The following is a 20,528-nucleotide window of genomic DNA, read 5'->3' on the forward strand; positions in this document are numbered from 1 at the left end:
ACACACACACACACGCACACACGCACGCCCACCACAATTAATGACCAGCAGCTTAATGAAACCCCCTCCTCTGCGTGAGCATTAGTGAGTTGATCCAGTAATAGAAGACAAGCCGTACAAATTGAAAACTAAAAACTTCCAGATTTCATCCTGCTTTTCCTTATGTCACTTATTTTATGCTGCATGAATTGGATATTAGTTTCCCCGTTTCGCTGAAATGTCGGATCACTGGGGTAGCTAGAGCAGACTCAATTTCGCTTCGAGTAATAGAGTGAGATTATTCAAAATTATTTCCAGTGGGCTGAGCCTGCCTGTTCCTTCTGTTATGAGAATAGAAGTAAACAACTTGCCACCCTCCTCGCAAGCTGACATCCTTGACACAGCGCCCCTTTGCCTAGCTCCTTAATCGCCAGAGCATTTTGGTTTTAGCCACGCTCAATTAATTCATCCAGGAAAGGGTCCAGTCAGAAAGAGTTGATTTAAAGTGAGATAAACTGGGCATCTGCTTGGAAAACCAGATGATCCCAAATATGTCTTTCATAGTAAGAAAATGAAGAGCTCTCTCCACGTTTAGAGCAGTAACTTCCCAGCAGCATTTTCTTTTTCCTTGAGAGTTTAAGCAGTAGCAGTGGCTGAAGTGATCAATGGGCTACCTCTCCTGGAGTGTGACGGGGCTGCGCTCTTGGGGATGAAGAGACTTGCAAACCACCCACCACCTCCGCTTGCCTCTGGGTCTGGCAGGATCAGGTGAGAAGGGCTGGGAGTCAGAGTAGGGTTTTTATCCCCAGCTAGATACACAGCTGGTCCCTCTCGCCATTGAACACAAAAGAGCTGAGCTAGCACATGGGAAAGTGGGATGTCAACATTTTATGCTCAAATTTGATAAGCAGCGGAAGATTAGCACCTTCCTCAAGTCTCTGTTTCAAACAATGTTCCTTTCAAGGCATCCAAATTTGGCAGAAAATCCAGACCCTGCAGACAGCCCTGAAGCTTGTGGGGAGAGGAGAGGGGTGGGAGGAATCTAGCATGGGAGGGAAGATATATGGTGACAAACCCCAAACCCACAGCTTTTAATGCAGCAACGTTCACTTGGGGGATGAAGGAAGCTCTACCACTTGGATTTTCCACCGTGGGAGCCCTCCTTGGGCTGGTTTCAGGGTGTTCCCAGCTAAGAAAGGAGACCAGACAGCAAAGCATCTGTCCAGTGGGCAGGCAGACCCAGGCCCCTGGTGGCCTCGAGTCACCCCGGGCATCCTGCTTCACTGTGCTGAAAGCATTACATGGCACAAACGAGCTGGGGAAATCAGGGACCAATCAGAGCATTAAAAACAGGCTTTTCTGGCCTCCCAGGGAAGGCTAGGATTTCGGCTCTGCTGCCATCTCCTCACATTTTCCACTGATGTCACCCCAGGCAAATAATTGGTGGAGAGGAGGCTTAAAGGGGAAGAGAGGGGCTGTGTGAACAGAGCAGCGGGATGGAGAGAAAAACAGGGCTGGGACTGGCCCCAGCTGTGACCATGGGGATCTCACCCTCACTTGGGAAACAGGCATGCGGGCCAGCCATTTGCTGCAAAATGAAACCTTTCTCTTGTTCCTTGATCAAAAACATGCTAGAGAAGTTTGCTTCTCTCAGGAGTGGAGAGACTTCTGCTTCTCGCCAGCCCTGGCCACGGCTCCCGCTGTCCCAGACCGTGTTCCCACTGGTGCAGCCAGCAAACACAAGGCTGCTGATCGGGAAGGGGGTTCTGGCCCTGCCTCTACTGCCCTGTGCGACGCTGGGAGATCCTGGGCCCTCTCTGGCCTCAGCTGCAATGAGCGCTTGGCCTTCAACTTTGTGTAATAAGCTGTTCAGTGAACTTCTTCAAACCAGCTGAAATTCAAGAAATATTAATTAAATGTCTCCTATGTGCCAGGCATTGTGCTAGATACCTTCACATCAATCACCGACATATTTATTTTTAAAAAATTATGAGTGGCCTGTGTTGTGTGATCACATTGCTAAGCTGGGGGTGGGGGGTGAGGGTGTATAAAGCAATAAGCAAGACAGATGCCTCTCTTACCTCTCAGAGCTTATGTTCAAACTCCCCCATTCACACCTGGCAATACCATGATATAGTATATTAGCTGCATTTTACAAGTGAGATGATAGCAGCTCAGAGAGGTAGAGTGACTTGCCCAAGGTCACACAGCACTCAAGAGCAGAGTCAGGAGAGGAAAATCGGTCTTCTGGCTTTAAACTCACATCTTTTCCCATTATACCATCCTGAATTCCCATGCACAGAGTAGCAGGAGATGCTGAAACAATCTCACCAGCCATCAGGAAGAAAGGAGAGAGAGAGGGAAGAGAGAGAGAGAGAGTGGGAGGGAGGGGAGAGAAGAGAGTCAGCTTCTGCTTTGAAATTCTCACAGCAAAATATTTCTTTAAATGCTGTCTCCAGCCATCACTCTCCAAGAGGCCAAAGCTCTGACCTGCCCAAATTCTATTCCTCTATTCCAAATATTCCTTATACCAACCAGGCAAGAAATGCTGAAGAGGCCAACCAAAAAACTAAGACTCTAATAATAATAATAGGCTCACATTAAACCAAATAAAGTCATTCTGAAATGACTAAAGAGAAATAGCAGAGGAGAAATGCCCCTGGGCTCACACTCTGTTTATGCACCGCGCATTATACCTTTTCATCACAATTACCTAAAGTGGTACATTTGTACTTCCATAATGTATGGAATTCATTACATAGTTTTGCAATGAAATTATCACACTGTGCCTGGGACATCTGCACCCTGTCATACATCATTCTATTCATTTCTAGTTAATTTAATCCCAATATCTGCCCACATGATAAGACAGATGTTCAGCTACACTGCAGCTTCAGTGGTTTTCTGCCTTGAAGAAACTTGAAGCCGTTGAAAGAAATGACATCTTTCAGACAGAAAGCTTACAGTATTACAAAGTTTGGGGGTTTTGCCACTTGACTATTATCAGCTTTATTATTGTTGGTCTATCGCAGTAACCTCTGCCGTGAGGATCAACGTGCGAGATTAACAGAGGCATAAGTCTAATGGGAGTATTTCTACAAGTATTTCTATGGCCACTGAAGATGAATCCCCATCAAAACTGGTTTAAGAATATCTGCATGTCACTCAAACAGAAAGAAAATCTAGACATTTCACACATTATATTAGTCACATTTGCTGTTCACAGGGAGAGGGAAGGAGGCCATTGTTGAGTTTTTACCGTTTGCCAGCATCAGTCTGGACGCCTGGCTCACATGATCTCCTCCACTCTGCATTGCCATCCTGGGAGGTGACCACTACCTGATTTCCCCACCAGAGTCTGTGACTTGTATCCCTCCATGATTTCCACTACTTCCCTGATCAAGTGCCCCATATGAGTAAGTGCACGGGCCTTGGAGACAGCTCTCTGTGGGTGTGAATTACGGCTCTTCCACTCACTGTCTGGGTAACTTAGGGTGAGTTACTCAACCCCCTTGGAGCCTCGAATTCAATATTTGCATAAGGTAAATAATGACAATTATTTCATAGTGATGTGACGATTAAGTGAGATAATACATGTAAAGTATTGAGCACAGGGCTTAGCTCAATAATACTTTTAACAATAAAAGTAACACTTTTCATATAGGAAAAATGTCTAGCGTAGTTCCTACCTAGTGGGTAGCCTCCAAGGATGTTACAGACATATTATTCCACAATAAATCCTGTTATACAGAAAATAATTTTTACTCCCCAGAAGCCCCAAGTTAAAATCATTTTTGATTTTTTGTGATGGTCAACTATTGTCCTTATTAGATCACAAAAAATTGCCGTGGACCCTGGAATTCTGTGTGCATTAAAGCAACTTTAGGAAAGGGAGTCAGAGTGAAATAAAAACATCATCTGGAGCAGGGACAGAAGGGCATGAATGCATCATTTGTACAGCCGTCAAGTAGGCTGTCCCCTGAGGACCCTGAGGAATCATTGCACTATAGAAAAAGAAACATTGTTTCCAACTCCATTTATTTAAGAAATATTCAGAGAGTAGTGAGCCCCAACTAAATGCCAGAAACTGTGCTGGGCTATTTCGTGAGACAGGACTGATAAAGATACAGATTCTATATTAATACGATCATGATGATAGTTACATTGTATATATACATTATATATATATACACACATACACATATATACACATACATATTTTTATATGTGTTATCATTTTAATATAGGGATATATTTTAGAACAAAATCATGGACTAGCCCATGGGTCTAGATGGGCCTCTTCATATTTTGGGATCCCCTACTACCTTAGCAGGCAAGTTGCAGACATGACGCTTAGGAGGTATAATGTGGCTTTGCAAGAGAACCTTGCAAATACAACCTGTTGAACTTTGTCAGCAGAAAACTTTCAACATCCTTTTTCCAGCATCTGGCAAAATATAGTTCAATATAGGCTCTCCATTCTCTGTTCTTACTTCTTTTCTATTCTTCTCTGAACTCCCTTATTTATATACTCATGGATTTATGGCTCTTATCTTCTTCATTGTACTTTAAACAGACCTTCTAAATACATACATGTATACACAGTGTTTTCCTTAATTTTCTTCCTTCTAACTTGGTCATAGGCACAGGGAGTAGCTTTTTGTTTATTTCACTGAAGGAATGCTTAAAGTCTGGCTCTATATCTGCCACCCAATTCCACCACTGAAAATTACTCCTTCTCGAGTTGCTCTTTAGTGACTTTGAGAGGAATGGTACACTCAACAGCTAACCTACAGAGGACCTGTAGTCAGGGAAGGGACAAGGAAGGTACATACACTGTCTCTGTTTTCTCTCATTTAATAAGAAGTCAGAAGGCATGTGCCACGGGGTGGACCAGTAGGAGATAATGATTCAAAAACTGAGCCAAAATGGATTAAGTGTCTCAGTGTTTGAGATGCTGGACAATGTTATGGGAGGTGGGGCGTGGGAATGGAATTCACCCTCAGGCAAGCAATCCTGACCACCAGGCCTTCCCAGCCAGCAGAATCAATGAAAAGCCAAGATACAGAATGACCTGGTTCCCTGGCCAGAGTCAGGAGTCCTGTTCCTGAGATGGCTGCCCTACATGGTATAGAATATCAGAGATGAAAGTGGCCTTAGGGATAGCTAGTCCAATCCTCTTTTACAGAAGAGAAACATGAGACTGAAAAGTATCTGTTTCCTAATCTAACACCTCTTCTCCCTGTGCGCATCCTTTTGTCTTTGTGTCCCAGATGCCTAGCCCAGTGGTAGGCCCGTGGCAGAAGCTCAGTGACAGTTCAATGAACTAAAGTGAGGCAAGGCCCAGAGAGCTCCAAGGGCTTACCACATGGTGGCAGAGCCCTCAATGGAACCCAGATTCCCCAGCCCAGATGCCCTTATTCCTGGTTCTGGTCACCAGACAGATTCACCTTCCCAGAGCCATGAACCCAGAAGGCCTTGTGGTCAGGAATGACATGCTGGAGGGCCAGTCTCATCTCTTCCATCACTCACAGTATTGCTCATCATTCCAAGCCCTGCCACATGAACCTCATCAGGAATCCAAGGTCCAGTCCCTTTGCTCTCTAGGTGTGTTTTTCACCATCTGTAACCTGAGGGGATTGGTCTACATCACTTGAATATATGTTCCAAGACTATACATTTCTGTTCACTTCTGAGTCCCCAGTACCCATCACATAGTAGGTTCTTCACAAATATATATAAATATAAATGAACAAGTGAATGAATAAGCCAGGCATTCAAGGAGGTTTCAACTCATGGGCCAACAACTATTAGAAACAAATTCCTAGAGTTCTGTTTAAGAAGAAATCTAGGGCAGTTCCTGGGCTTTTTGGGAAAGAAGGTTGTAATTAATTAGTAAGACCTGGCCTGGGCTCAGGGTCACATGGTGTGGCTCGGGTATTCACTGTCGCCAGACAACATAATTAGGTGGTGGGAAGAAGAGAGTAAGGAGAGGGTGCATTGTGGTTTTACAGAAGGAGACAAAGCATGGAAATAAGAACCAAATGTGAGATGAAGAATAAAAGCCACTGTCTTCCACCTCCAAATGACTCTTCTGATGATGCCGACTCATCGGCATCCTTGGTGTTCTAAGTGGCGTTTCCCTTCTGCCCACATTTGGCTTTCGCTCGAGGCCTAGCTAAGCGCTCCCATGAGCCCCTGGTATCTCTGATGTCTAAGTGGCAGAAGCTGATCACACTGGCAGCAACATTTGCAAACAACAGTGGAGCCCTGCCTGGAGACTGGTTCTGGTTACAAGGAGAGACCTAGCTCAGGGTCTGGAGTCAGACAGATCTGGCTTCAGCAACGAGCTCTGGAAGTGATGCCTTGCTTGACACAGGACAAGCCACATATCTTCTTTGTGCAAAATGGAAAAAATTATAATGCTACCACACCTTAGGAGTGGACAAAATGAAATGATCCCTTTAAAGGGATTAGTGTGCTTTGTATCTTTGGGTCAGGATATCCTCATCTCCCTAGCTCCCTTCTGCTTTAAGCCAGCCATGTATAAGCAGCACCAATATTGCTCCCAAAGAGCCACCATTGCTTAAGTGGATGGAAAAAAGGGGCCTCTCCTCTGTGGTTTGCTGCAATAGTAGCTACTTTTCCTAGATCCTGGAAGCCAGCTTAATATTGAGTTCCCTGGCTGGGGGCCTCCAGATAAGCCCTGAGCATATTGAACTCCAGCTGTTGAGCTGAGGAACAGCTGGAAATTACACAATTGACACCTAAATGGAGGCGATGATCCCTGCACAATCACCTCTCGATTACCTGCACAGAACTTCTGCCTCAGCTGTGCTGATTCTTCTGTGGTTGCCCAGGCCCGTGCTGACTTCCCAAGCTGGTCTGGTGTCTGTATGGTGGTGGTCATGGTGGGCTGTGTGTGTGTGTGTGTGTGTGTGTGTGTGTGTATACAAAGCTGACTATCATAGCCAAATTCATATGCAGCCTGGGGAGTGCATATTGATTTTTATCATCTGTGCCTCTGCTTCCTTACGTATCAAGAAACCCAGAGCATTCCTCCAAATAGTCATACACTGGGCAGAGCAAAACCATTCTTGGTTGCTTTTCAGCCCTGGGGCCTGTAACAGCGATTGTTCCTGAGGGACTCTGTCGGGGGGTGGGGGGTAGGGGGGAAGAATGGCGTGATAGGAAAAGCATAAACTTCTGCTATGACCAAGTCCAATTCCCAGCTCTGTCATGTCCAACTGTATGACCTTGGGCAAGTTATTTATTTTCTCTGTCTTACAGAATCCTTGCCCAAGGTCACATTTGGGATTCCTGACTCTAAAGCCCTTCAGTCCAGCCACTGGGTGATGATAGTGCCTTTCACCCTTCTGCACCAATCTAACCTCATCCCATACAGGTATCTGCACCTACAGGCCTCGCCTACATCCCTCCATCTCACCCCGCTACCACTCCCTCCAAAACAAACCGGGGATGTCTTTGCGGTCCAGATAGAGACGGAAGCCAGTCTATCTTTTTCTTATAAAAGAGAAGGGAAAGAAAATAAGCTTTGATGGTATAATTACTACCTGCCAAGGGCCCTAGTTGCTGAGACATCCACCAAGCGTCATTCCTGATTTATAGATGAGGTTTCTGAGGATCACAGAGGTAGAATGACTTACCTGCTTCGGTGGCCAGCAGGGGTAGAGAAGCAGCATCTCAGACAGATGGCAACATTGTGAAACACTGGCCTGAAGCTCACCCCCTAATTCTGTGGCAGTGACCTGGGAGGAGGCCAGTGAGGGTGACCACAGACCCAAGGTGACTGCAGGAGCAGGACTTCAGTTGGATATGGAAGGAACTACATGGCAGAAACCAGAACAAGCGGGAAGGAAAGGCTCTGAGTGCCCACATAGCCCTGCCAAGGAGAGGAGGGATGGGACAGGGGACTGGGGAGTGAGGAAAGCAGGGATGAGGCTGGGGACTTCCCTGGTTAGTTTTCATTGTGATTGAGACCTGTCGCCTGACTTCCTTGAAGCACCAGAAAGAGCCCCATCTTCCATGTGCATTCAGAGAATATGTATGGAGTGTGTGCTCTGGCCAGGCATTGTTTGACTCAGGGGATACAACAGTGAGCAAGACAGAAAAGGTCCCTGCCACAGGGGCTCTCGTTCCTGTGAAACCAGACAGATGATAAACACATGGATTGGTGGTTCTGACCTTGGGCTGGTACTGCCTGCCAGGTGGGACGTCTCATGTTTGTGGGAGATATGGGGCAGGGCAGTGGGGGGAGGGTTGGTTGTCATAAAAACTCTCCCTCCCCACCTCATCCTCACTCTGGCATTCAGGTTGGGAATGGGAAATGCCAAGTGTGCTGCAATGAAAGACTTGTTTCTGCATGGTGAAGATTTGCCCTGCTCCAAATGCCAGAAGCACCCTGGTTGGGAACACTGTAGTTGGAAACACATAAAGAAAAAGAGGACTCTAGACAGTGAAAAATGCTATACAAGGAAGAAACAGGGTAATGAGATAGAGGGGCCAATGAGATCTATTCTGCATTGGATGATGTAGTAGGTTGAATAGGATGTCCATGTCCTACTGTCCAGAACCTGTGAATGTGACCTTATTTGGAAAAAGGGTCTTTGCCGACGTGCTGAGTTAAGGATCTTGACGTGAAAACATCACCCTGCATGAACCAGGTGGGCCTTAAATCTAATGACATGTGTCTTTATAAGATAATTGCAGAAGGATATTTGAGTCAGACAGCAGAGGAGGCACAGACACACAGAGGTGACAGTCATGTGAAGATGAAGGCAGAGATTGGAGTGGTGTGTCTATGAGCCAAGATGGCCCCAGCCCTCAGAAGTGAGGAGAGACGTGAGACATGTTCCTCCCCAGAGCCTCTGCAGGGAGTGGGGCCTCCGGAACTATAAGAGCCAGTGAATCTAAGGAGGTCACAGTTATGCTGAGACCTGACTGCCAGGAGGGACCAGCCACACAGAGAGACACCAACACACTCCACAAACTTACGTCTCTAGAAATGAGGAGGAACAATATCCCCAGGTCAAAAAGGTCCATGCAAGGGGCAGAACAGAGTATCTTGACTGTATGGGCCCGGGCCTGACTCCTGGGGTTTCAATCCTGGCTTGACTAATGAGTAGCTGGGTGACTGTGCACGAGTGGTGATCTGAGCCTCTTTTCCTCATCTGGAAACAAGCTTAAGAGTGTGCTCCTCCTGAGTTGAAAGGAATGAGTTAACAATCCTTAACTCCATGCTTGGCATAGAGCATGAGCTCTCAATAAATGTTAGCATAATCACTATTATTAGTGTTATTATTTCAATGTGAAGTCACAAATGGCCAGAATTCTCTTTCTTGATCACAAAGACTTAAGGGGGAAGGGGCAAGCTGTTTGTAAAACTATGGGAGAGCCGCCTTTGGCCAGCTGAGTCTTCAGGCTGGAGCCTTCCCGTTTCGAGTCAGCAGTCTTGATGGGGGTGAGGAGGTGACCACCAGCTCACAGCTCGTGGGAGGACAGGGCCAGAGGATGACAGCTCGGTTGGAGCTGCACACGGCTTGCAGATTCCTGCCTTTCCGAGATCTGCGTACGTGCCACCCAGCTCCCCCTTTAAAGGCATAAAGCTGCCTGATAAACAGATGACTGTCAGATCTCTGATCTTGCACCTGAGGGCCAGAGGGAAGGGAGAGGCCCACTGCGGCTCCCTTTTCAGGAGCCGAGGAGCTGGCTTGGCAAGCGCAGTCCTGCACCACACCCTCCCCTCTTCGAGCATTTGAGGGCTCCAAAAAGATATCTCCTGGTGCAGAAGAAGAGGTTTCAAGAGGAGGGGCTGCTGTCCTGTGTAAGTCACTCTCGGAGAGGCACCGCACTGATTCCCAGCCTGCAGTCAGCAAGTCCATGCACTGTGGCCCTCCCCACTCCAACACAAGGCTGGACAAGGTCACGTTGGGTCCCCGTGGGATCAGCTGAGAGAGGATGCCAGGCTCAGGCTGAGGAGGGGAGGCCACTGGGACATGTTGAGGGCTGAACAAAGGTTGAGGTAAGGACTTGATTAGGAGGCAGATTCATTTAGCCCACGAGTAGTCATGGTGGACTGGCTACATCCCAGATCTGTGCTCGGTTCTGAGATAGAAATATAAGCTGAATTAGACAGCCCCACCGTCCTGGAGCTGATGCTCCGGTGCGAATCTGAGTCTAACCTAATAATGGCACAATGACAAGTCAGGTCAGCGTGCTCAGGCCACTCCAGTTTCCCTAGTGCTCCCCTTGGGGCTTCTTGCCATGCTCCAGACCCCCCTAGACTCTGCAGTTAGCCCTCAAAGTCCAGCCCTGATCTCCACCAGCCAGACACGTGACTCCTTCCGCTGCGCTTGTCTGTCCTGGGCGCAGAGACGGGTCTCCCCTTGTAACTCTCTCTGGCCTTAGTCTCTGAATTAGTCTTTCCCTCCAAGATGTGCAAATTGTTTTCCTCTTTATGGGTTTTCCAAAAGAGAAAAGGTAACAATTACTTAAACAAGAGGAGACTGATCACTTTTAAACCAAAAATTCTGTACTTATCAAGCACAGATAAGTTGCCAGGTGTGGGCTGAGTGTACCACCAAGATTCACACAAACATTCCACCCTTTTTTCTCTCATGGTTATAAGGTTGTCAGGTGCTGGCTTCTGTTCCCCAGAGTGCAGCCAAAAAAGATAACTCAGAGGCTCATTTCTGCTGATGAGGTAAAAAAAACCACTCCCCAGTTCTAGACTCCCAACAATTCCAAAGGTTCCTTTGCTTATGTTAATTTTACTATTTCTACAGAGTAGGAAGAGTTGCCATTTAAAAAAGTGTCTGGCTATTTATACACTGGTCAGCCCAACCATGGAGGCAGGCACCCTTAATGGTGGCTGGCAAGCAAGGGTGGTTATGCGAATCCAGTAATTATCATGATTTGAGGCCACAGGATCATTTGGGATTGGCTGCTGCCTTTGACAGTGGGTGGCATTACCAGCAGGCCTGAAAGCTAATATGGATCTAAGATTAAAGTATCACATGCAGGGTTATGAGTAACAGTGTACCTTATTCTCTATTGTTTGCCAAGACATCTCCCAGTATCTCTTAGGGCTGAGAACTAAGATTAAGTTCTGGATTACAAAAGTCCCCTGATGGGCACGCCATCTCAGGTGTTTCAAGTGCCAGACTTGTGTGTATGAATGAGCAAATGGTATGTATGAGTGTGTGTGTGTGTGTGTGTGTTATGTGTATGCAGGTATACATAATAAGCGTTAGAAATGGGCTTTGTAGACTGCCCCCCGTCTACTTGACAAAGATTAGAAGGTCCAGGTCCATGCACTCAGACATACAGACGTAAATAAGACACAAAGAATTCACACCTAGTCAGGGAGACTCAGTAGGTTCACAAATAATGATGGCACACAGCATAACAGGAGTGTCGTGAATGAGGTCCAAACAGAGCAACACAGAATTCTGGAGGGAGGGAAAAACATTACCTCTGGTTGAATTCATGGGGCCTCAGAGGTTTCATCTGTCTTTGAGGGTTTCACTGTACAGGTGAGGTCCTTTTAAGCAGACTGCATGGCATGAACAAAGGTGTGGAGGGGTAAGGGAGGAGAAAGGTCAGAGAACAGTGAGCCAAGCCATCATGAAACCCGTCGCAGGTAACAGGTGCTCATTTCAGGGGGGTCTCCTGGAGACTTCATCCTAAAGCATACTTTGTATCCTTCAACCCGTCACTTCCCACTTCCTAAACATTCTTCATTCTCCTTCTCAACTGTAATGACTATAACAGCATCTCCATCTGGACTCCTACAGGAGCTTTAACTGCCCTGCAAGTGGTCAGGCCAGGCTTCAGGACCGGCTACCTGAGGAGGTAACAAGACCCTAATCCCCATAAATATTTAAGCCAAGGGAGAACATCTCCTTGTCTGAAATATTATAAATAACACATTTCTGGGCATTAGAAACCAAAACAGGGAGCAAATATTAGTTGTTGATGTTAGGGTGGTAGCGGTCACATTATGGATGACAACATAGGGAATGTGTTCATCACAGGAGCGGGGGGACTAGAGACTCATCAACCTGAGAAATGGAAGCTGGTTTCCAAGAGAATAAGTGACTGGCTCAAGGTCATCCAGCTAATGAATGGTGGGACCCACATCTTCTGAGTCATTTTCGCAGCCCATGCTGCCTAAATAGTGTTGAACATTCAAACCTAAGAACAATATCCATTTCCATCTGCCTAAATAAATGACAGTTGTCTAAAAATGGCACTACTGGGTGTTAGCACTGATGTTAGAAATCCCAAAGTTAAAAACAGTTTTCAAACGTGCTGGATTTTTCCTTCAAAACTTGTGTTCAGATGATTCTGTAATTTTGGCAATTAATGCACTCTCATTATGTGTCCCTTGGCACTGACTTCCTGTCCGTTTGGAGACGTCTAGTGTAGCAATTGAGGACTCTGGAACTTGATATCCTGGTTTTGATCGACACACTAAGGTAAAGGGCCTTAAGCAGGATTCTTAACCTTTCTGTATCTCAGTTTCCTCATCTAGAAAATAGTGATAAAAACAGTACCTGTCTTATAAGATTGTCGTGAGGATAAAATGAGTTAATACATATTAATAGTTAGAACAGTGCCTGGCATGTGCTAAGAGTATAATAAAAGCTTGCTACTATTATCATCATCAGTAATTTTGTTATTTTACATGGCAGAAGCTCTCAACCCCTATATTAACGGCTCAGAACTTGATCAGAATCAAGCATGCCACAAATGAACCTTGCCCATGCATCTCCTGTGACTAGAGCTGGGTGACTCAAAACCCTAAATCAGTTAGGGTCCAGGCAAAAAAAAGAGGTGGCATACTCAACCAGGTGATGGAAGGACTATTTATAGAGGTGTGGGAAGGTCTGAAAGGACAAGTGGATAGGGGGGTGGTCGGGGGAGCCAAAAGAGGGAGCTAGAACTGTCAAAGGGTCACCTGATAGGAGCTGCAGCCTTCAGACAGGGGTGTAACCACCCACAGTACCCTGGCAGAGGAAGAGCCAGGCCCCATGTTCCATTCTCCCGCTGTTGCTTTCCTTTGACCACACCTAACCACAGCCAGAGGGCAAGAGAGTCTGAGTAAAGCAGTCAAGAGAGTTAGGCTCCTGGGGCACAGAGCTGGACGGAGACTGGTGGAAGGGCTGGAGGGGCCCATGGAGAATATCCAGCACAAGATCCTTGCTCACTTTGCTTTGATGTCCTATGGAAAATTTACCAATGATAGCAATACAACCCTAACCATAATTAGGGGGATAGGAGTTGTTCCTTAAGCCTTCCCAACTGGAACGTGACTTCTGAAAAACTTTTTGGCTCAGTGTTTTCCATACAATATTAAATCCTACTAGAGTTTTGTTGCAATTAGACTAGTGAACTAAATGAAACACACACCAGACTGCAAAAGATAAGAGACTTGGCACCTAAATTCTGAGTTTAAATATCAGCTCTACTTCTTGTCACCGGAATGACCCTGGGGACTGAACGAACTAAATGCAGTGAGAACAGGTGAAGTAAGATACGAGAAACAGCACAAGCAACAGGTCTTGACGAATGCTTACGTGTTGGGGGTATGTACTGAAGAGTAGGGTGGAGGAAGCCAGGAAGATGGCGAAGCCGTGGACCGAGTTAGGGGATCCAGGGGAGAAGATGGTTTTTCGTTCCTTGCAGGAGCACCGATTATTCCCACTCTTTCTTCAAAGCCCGAAAGTCCTTCACTTTCCTGGTTCAGTGGACTCAGGGGGAAATATTCATGCCGGTGGCCTCTTGGCAGCTGAGGTCTGTACTGACCCAGGTCGCCAGGACACAGCTGCCACCTTGGAAACTCAGTAAGTAGTTTGGACTGATTCCCCTATTAACTAGGAATTTGCAGTCTCAGGAGAGGGATAATTAGCACAAGTGATGCAATTTGGCTCATCCTCAACTGAAAGCTACAAGGAGACAATCAACATCAAAAAGCCTCTTGGTCCAGAAGTCTGCAAGGAAGTGACTAAGGATGGAGGGATTTTGATTTTGTACTTTTAGTTTTCAGCTGAACCAGTCCCTAATTGGAACAATATCATTAATTGCATGTTTGTCCCCATGTGGTCTCTGGGCCCCTTAATCTGCTGCAGATAAGGATCCCTACCATAGGGCAGTTTATCACCGTGTCCTGTGTCTCGTGTTGTAGTTGAAGGCAGTGTGGGATGGCATGTTTCACTGCTAGGATAGCAAATGCAGCTGGCAAATTTATTGGGTTTACCCCTCCCTGTCCAAACAGATTGCTCTTCTCTTCCTCCCTCACTGATGGCACCCCGTGCAAAGAACTGCAATAATTAAGACGTCTGGTCACCAGTGTCCAAAAAGGAGGGAGCTGTGCTTTAATAGCTAACTCCCAGTGGAAAAACTTCCCAAGAATTTGCTTGGGTCAAAGACTTCTCGGACTTTCCCGAAGCGAGTGATAAACTTCTCTTGAGCCCCTGCGGTGTGCTGGAATTGTGGGGACACAATACATATTAAAACACAGCCTCTTCCATCAAATAGGTTAGATTTAAGTTAGGAAGCAAATGCATACACATAAGCAGGTGACCAACAATGTAAGCCAACCAGAGGACCGAGCTCCACTGAGCTTAGGATCATGGAATATCTCTGAGCCACGATCTTCCCCTGTAAAAGGGCATCCTAGGACTATTGTGAGAATTAAAATAGAGATTGCTTGTGAAAGCATCTTAAAAACAAATGTATTCATTATTACTATTAATTACTGTGATTTACAAAAGTAAATCGGAAATAACTTAATTTTCCAATGACGCCAAATGCAAAAGTAATTTTTGGCATTAACCATTCATAGAAACTATCTAATCATCTACAAAGTTGCTTGGAATAACCAGAGAATACTCCTGTTATACTCTTATGAAAAATCAGGAATAAAAATTTCAGCGTGGTTCAATTTCAAGTTTGTAAAAACAATTTATAGGAAAAAATGCAAAGAGAAACACAAGAATGTTAAATTAAATATTAAATGTTAAAATGACATCTTCCTTGGTAGCAATAAGGTCACCTAGCACCCAGATCTTGGTTTCTAAATACCATTCCCCACTAGAAGGGACCAGGAATCCTTAGAAAAATGGCTGGCTCCAGGGCTGAAACTGAGAAAGCATAAGATGTGCTTGGGATATTGTCTTATCTCAAACAATATGGAAGTGCTCAAAAAATGATAGGGAGGTTTCAAAAGAACAGAGAACCCATCCTGAAGCAACTCCCACTGGCCAAATCTAGGATAAATGATGGCGATGGAGAATCTGAATAAATGATGGTAATGGATTGTTACCCGTGGAATAAAATAAGAATCCATGAACTCATATTGAAATTAATTAAATAATCTCAGCATGGTACAATTTCAAGTTTGTAAAAATACTGTATAGGGGAAAATGTGTTAATGAATTTAATTAAATACAAAAATTGAAAAGAATGGAAAGTTCTTCCTTACAGTAGAATTTCAACTAATCAATAAATAAAAAATCATAAGATTAGAAATCACTGTTTGACAACCATAGTAATAAGTTATTCAAGCAAGAATTATCAATATATGCTAAAACTAACATATGAAAACTTTAATGAGAAACATGATATCTACTTTGTCTCAAAGCATCTTCTCACAAAATGCTCCCTAATTTCAAAGGGAAAAAGAGTAACTTTATATGAAACAGCCTGTAGATACCACCTTAACCAAGTGATCTAAGTTAACATCCATAGGAATGGGACAAATCTACATCCTGTGGCTGATATAATGTAATGATAAGAACACTGTATTTTATTTCTCTGATGTTCATGACAAAAATGCGTAATTTGAATCCGTTATGAAAAAAGTCACACCAAGTTGAGGGATGGTGTACAAAACTGACCTGTACTCTTCAAGAATGTCAGATCACGAAAGGAAGAAAATTTAAAAACTGAGGAAACTAACTGTTCCAGTTTGAGAGACTAAAGAGACGTGAAAACGAAGTACAGTGCATGATCATAGATTAGATCTTGGAGTGGATTTTTTTCTTTTGCCATAAAAGACACTATTGAGACAATTAGAGATATTTGATTAAGGTTATATATTAGACAGTAGCATTGCACCAGCATTAATTTCCTAATTTGGCTAAAGGAACATTTGTTATATAAGACATTATGCTTTTTTAAAGGAAATAAATACATCCTTAAGTATTTATGAATAAAAGCCATCATGTCTCCAATTCATTCTAAATTGGTTCAGAAAGAGTAATGATTGGCACACACACACGCATATGTGTGTGTAGATATATACATATGGCAAGAATGATGATACGTATGTGATAAAATGTAAACATTTAGGGAATCTGCGAGGTAATATAGAATTATTTACACTATTGTTACAATTTCTCTGTAAATTTAAATTATTAAAAATAAAATGTTGAAAATATAGTAATATTGGACAATGGGGTTATTTTTTCTTCTTTATACTTTCCTGTACTTCTCATATATTCTGTAGTTAATATGTGAGATAGATAGATGCATACGTACATATACACACGTATGTGAAATAAGGTTTTTGTATCATTCCATTAACACTATTCTCATTGTACTTTATACACTCTTGTACTGTAATACATTACTGTATTGTACATTAATACATTGTACTGTAATACATATCCAATGTAATACAAATTATGATTGTTTCCTTCAGAAAAATAGCATCATCAGTCAGCTGTGTGACTTCAGTAAGCCTACAAAAACAAAAATCCCAAAAGTTCAGAGACTTCTTACACAGAGACTTACTTCTCACTCATGTTACCTGTGGACTGTTAGTTGGCTGCATTCTGGGGCTCAGTTGCATATGGCTTTCCTATCCTGGAAATAAGCATTCTCTATATTGGTATCATGGCAAAGACAAAAGATCAAGAGAGCTAGTAGAAAAATGCAATGAAAAAAAAAAGAAAGAAAAATGCAGTGGTTCTTAAAACTTCTGTTTACACATGGCACATGACAATTTTTCTCACATTTCATTAAGCAGAGAAATTACATGACCAAGTGGAAAATGGGGCAAAGAACTATATTTATCCCATAGGGAAGCTCTTCAAATCACATGACAAGAGGCAGGGATATATAATCTTCTTGGAAAGGAGGAAGCAAAAGTTGGGAACAAAGATACAGTATTCCACAATAAGTATCTTGATCATAAATATTTGCTTCCCTCCCTTCTGCACACAAAATATACCACTCCTCAACAGAAAAGCCCAAAAAGTCTAATGGGATATGACAGTAAGTGGAAAGCCCAGGTTCTTATAATAGTCTCTACATTAAAGGTGGTCAAATGTGGCTCCTCTTGATCGAGAGACCCATGAACCAAAACAAAGCAAAAGACAGTTATCTTTTCTTCCCCCAAATTCAACATGCATTGGTGGAACAGGACCAGGATAACTGCAATGAATTCTCCCATTTGTAAAGGAGAATAATAACATAGAAGCATCAAGCGATCACTTGTCCACAGCAATTCTGAAATATGGCTGGGCAAATACTGTTAAACCCATACGCTGAAGTAAGGAATATTCTTTGATTAGATACCAGGTCTTCTCCCTGGGTGCAGTCATTGCTCTCCATGGCTCTTGGCTTCATACACTGATAATTTCTTCCTTTTCCATTATCTTCTTGATACATCTGTAGAGAACATTAAGGAATCTTCTGTCCTTGGGAGCTGAGTGGCAGAAATTTGGGGGCCTTAATGTTAGTTTATGTCTTTAACAGTTACAGTCTCTTAATTCATGCTGGTGGCTCTTTTGGAAATAAAAATCTCTCAAAACCATCATTGGCTATTCACCAACCAACATTATGTGCCAGTAACTACACCCAGAATTCTTTTGAAGACATGCCTCTCTTTCTAGAATTAATTAGAGGTGCTTCAAACTTATCATGCTTTCATGAGAGAGCAAACCCTTCGTTTCCTTTCCCTGAACCAATGTAAATTATTTACTCAGGATCACCTTAATTCACTTAAAGGTTTTAACAAAGGATAGGGAGGTTACACCCTTAATTTGGACTTTGCTTGGGGCCTTAATATAATTATCTTTTGTTGCTCAACACATTTTTCAGTTTAACTTTTACAGGTTGCATGTGAGAATCACTTATATCCTACAAGTCCTGAAAGTTCTAGATTCTCTCTTTTCCCTTTTATTCCTGCTTGAAAACTGGACAATTACTTCTGAGCTCATCTCTTTCTTATAGTACCTTGTCACATGCTGCCAAGAACAAAAAAGCACACAGGTCTCATTCTGTTTGCCAAACTCTTCACCTAAAGCCACACCTTCATTAGGTAAATTATTATCCTCCAAGTTATCTCAGGAAATAGTTTTACCAAATGTTTAGCCACTGCCTGACATGAGTCACTTTGTTGTCAACTTCAATAATAATTTCCTCCCTGCCCACTGCTTGACTGTGAGCCAGTGCCACATAATTTGGTTGTTTTTGTTTCATTTTGTTTTGTTATGGTAACACCCCACTCTGGTACCAATTTCTGTATTAGTCAGCATTCACTGGGTAAGACCATGGTAACAGCCCAAAATCTCAGTGACTTCCAAAAACAGTGGTTTATTTTTGTTCATGTGTAATGTGAGCCTTACACCCAGTGAAGACTGACTTATACACTTCTATACTAGAAATGTGAGCTCAAAGGAAAAGCTCCAAAGCTTCAGAGATGGTGTAGTAACAAGAAGAAGTTCTACAAGAGGGGAAAAACTGCCTTCTCCTGCTGTATTCCTTAACACAGTGAATGACTTCACCATCTATCGGGCTTCCTGAAGCTACAAATAGATAGATGAGTAATCCTCTACTTCTCCCTCTCCTTCATCCCCTGCATCCTCCAGGCTTCAAATAAAAATATTCTTGGCAACTAGAACATTACCTGACTTATTGTGTAGTCTCTCAATAGTTGTTGTTTAAGTTAATGTACAAAATTATCTGATTAAAAGAAAATCTAATGTTTATTAAATCCCTCCTCTAGCAGGGACAGTCACTCCCATAGCTGTTAAGTGATAGTACAAGGAATCAAACCCAGGTCTTTCTCACTGAAATGCCCCTGTTCTTATAATATACTTTATACCTCTGTCATTGCTTTGGGACTAATGGGAGATCCATAAAAACAGGCATAGACAGATCCTCGTTTGCCATTATCCCATCTCTGTGCATTCAAACGTGCTGTCTACAACATGGGGCAACATGGCCTACTTATTCATTAAGGCTAACAGGGAACACACATCCAGGGTCATCTTTATCTTCATCTGAAGGACTTCAGAGCATCTCTTTGATTTAAGGGAATCTTCTTGTGAAGTATTAGTACCTCCCTCCAAACTCTAGTATTACCCAGGAGGGAGAGCCTTATGTTGCTGCTTTAATTACCTGGCCATTCTTCTCACTAACTAGGAAATTACAAGAGAAACACAGCACTGTATCTAAGAAAATGTTTACAGATCATAGTAGCTAGTCGTCAAGGATAAGAAGACTCCCAGTATTCATGCCCTGATATAGTCTCCCCCCACACTGAATCTGGCTTGGTCTGTGGCTGGCTTTAATGGATAAAATGTGGTATTATGCTGTGCCAATTCTGAACTTAAGCTTTCAGAATGCCTCACAACCACTTTTGCACTTTTAGGAGCCCTGAGCTGCTATGTAAGAAATCTTGCTACCTGCTGGAAGGCACACTTGCAGAAACCAAGTGGAGAGGCCACTCAGAGAGGAAGAGGTCCCAGATTACACGAAGACAGAAAGAAAGACCCAGCCATCTCAGCATCCCAGCTGAGTTCAGCCTTCTAGTCAACCTTTCCTCATTTCCACGGCCATTGTGAAAAGTCAGATGAAATAATGGTTGGGAAGGTGCTGTCTAATCTCTGCCCGAGCACACAGGTTTGTGTTATCACACATTCAATCCACCATAAGTGTGTGCTGAGCATTGAATTCAGCCAGACAGTAGTAGATAGAATAGGGAAGGAGATGTCAAGTCTATCCTGGAGGACCTTCCACTGGAGAACAAAACAAACTCGTGTGCAGAGATGACACTGTGTGCTCAGATATTCTCCCTCTCACCTCTTGGCAGAACCACAGGGATGGGAGGGAAGCAAGGACGATCAGGGGTGGGTGACAAGGCGGAGGGGTCTGTGCCTCTGAAGGTCAGAACACATAATGAAGCAGTCACACCACCTCTCCTAAGGGAGACAGATTTGTTATGGCACATTCTGGGGAAATCAACTAACTTGTCATGGGCTTTTCTGGTGAAACTTGATTTCAGACATAGGACCTTAGAGGAGAGAAAGCAAGGTGACGTGGCACTATCCCCAAGGTGCTAGAATTCTGGTAGACCCTTCTCCAGGGGACACAGGGAATTTTTGAAGCCAATTATACTCTAAATTAACTTGCAACTCCTGGAAATGCCCTCTAGTCTTTGGAGAGAGATCAAGAGTTCCTGGAAAAGAGCCACGACAGGGGCAAGATGAGGGACACACTAACAGGAAAAGGGC

Source organism: Balaenoptera musculus, chromosome 8, assembly GCF_009873245.2.
Source record: "Balaenoptera musculus isolate JJ_BM4_2016_0621 chromosome 8, mBalMus1.pri.v3, whole genome shotgun sequence".
Classification (NCBI taxonomy): domain Eukaryota; kingdom Metazoa; phylum Chordata; class Mammalia; order Artiodactyla; family Balaenopteridae; genus Balaenoptera; species Balaenoptera musculus.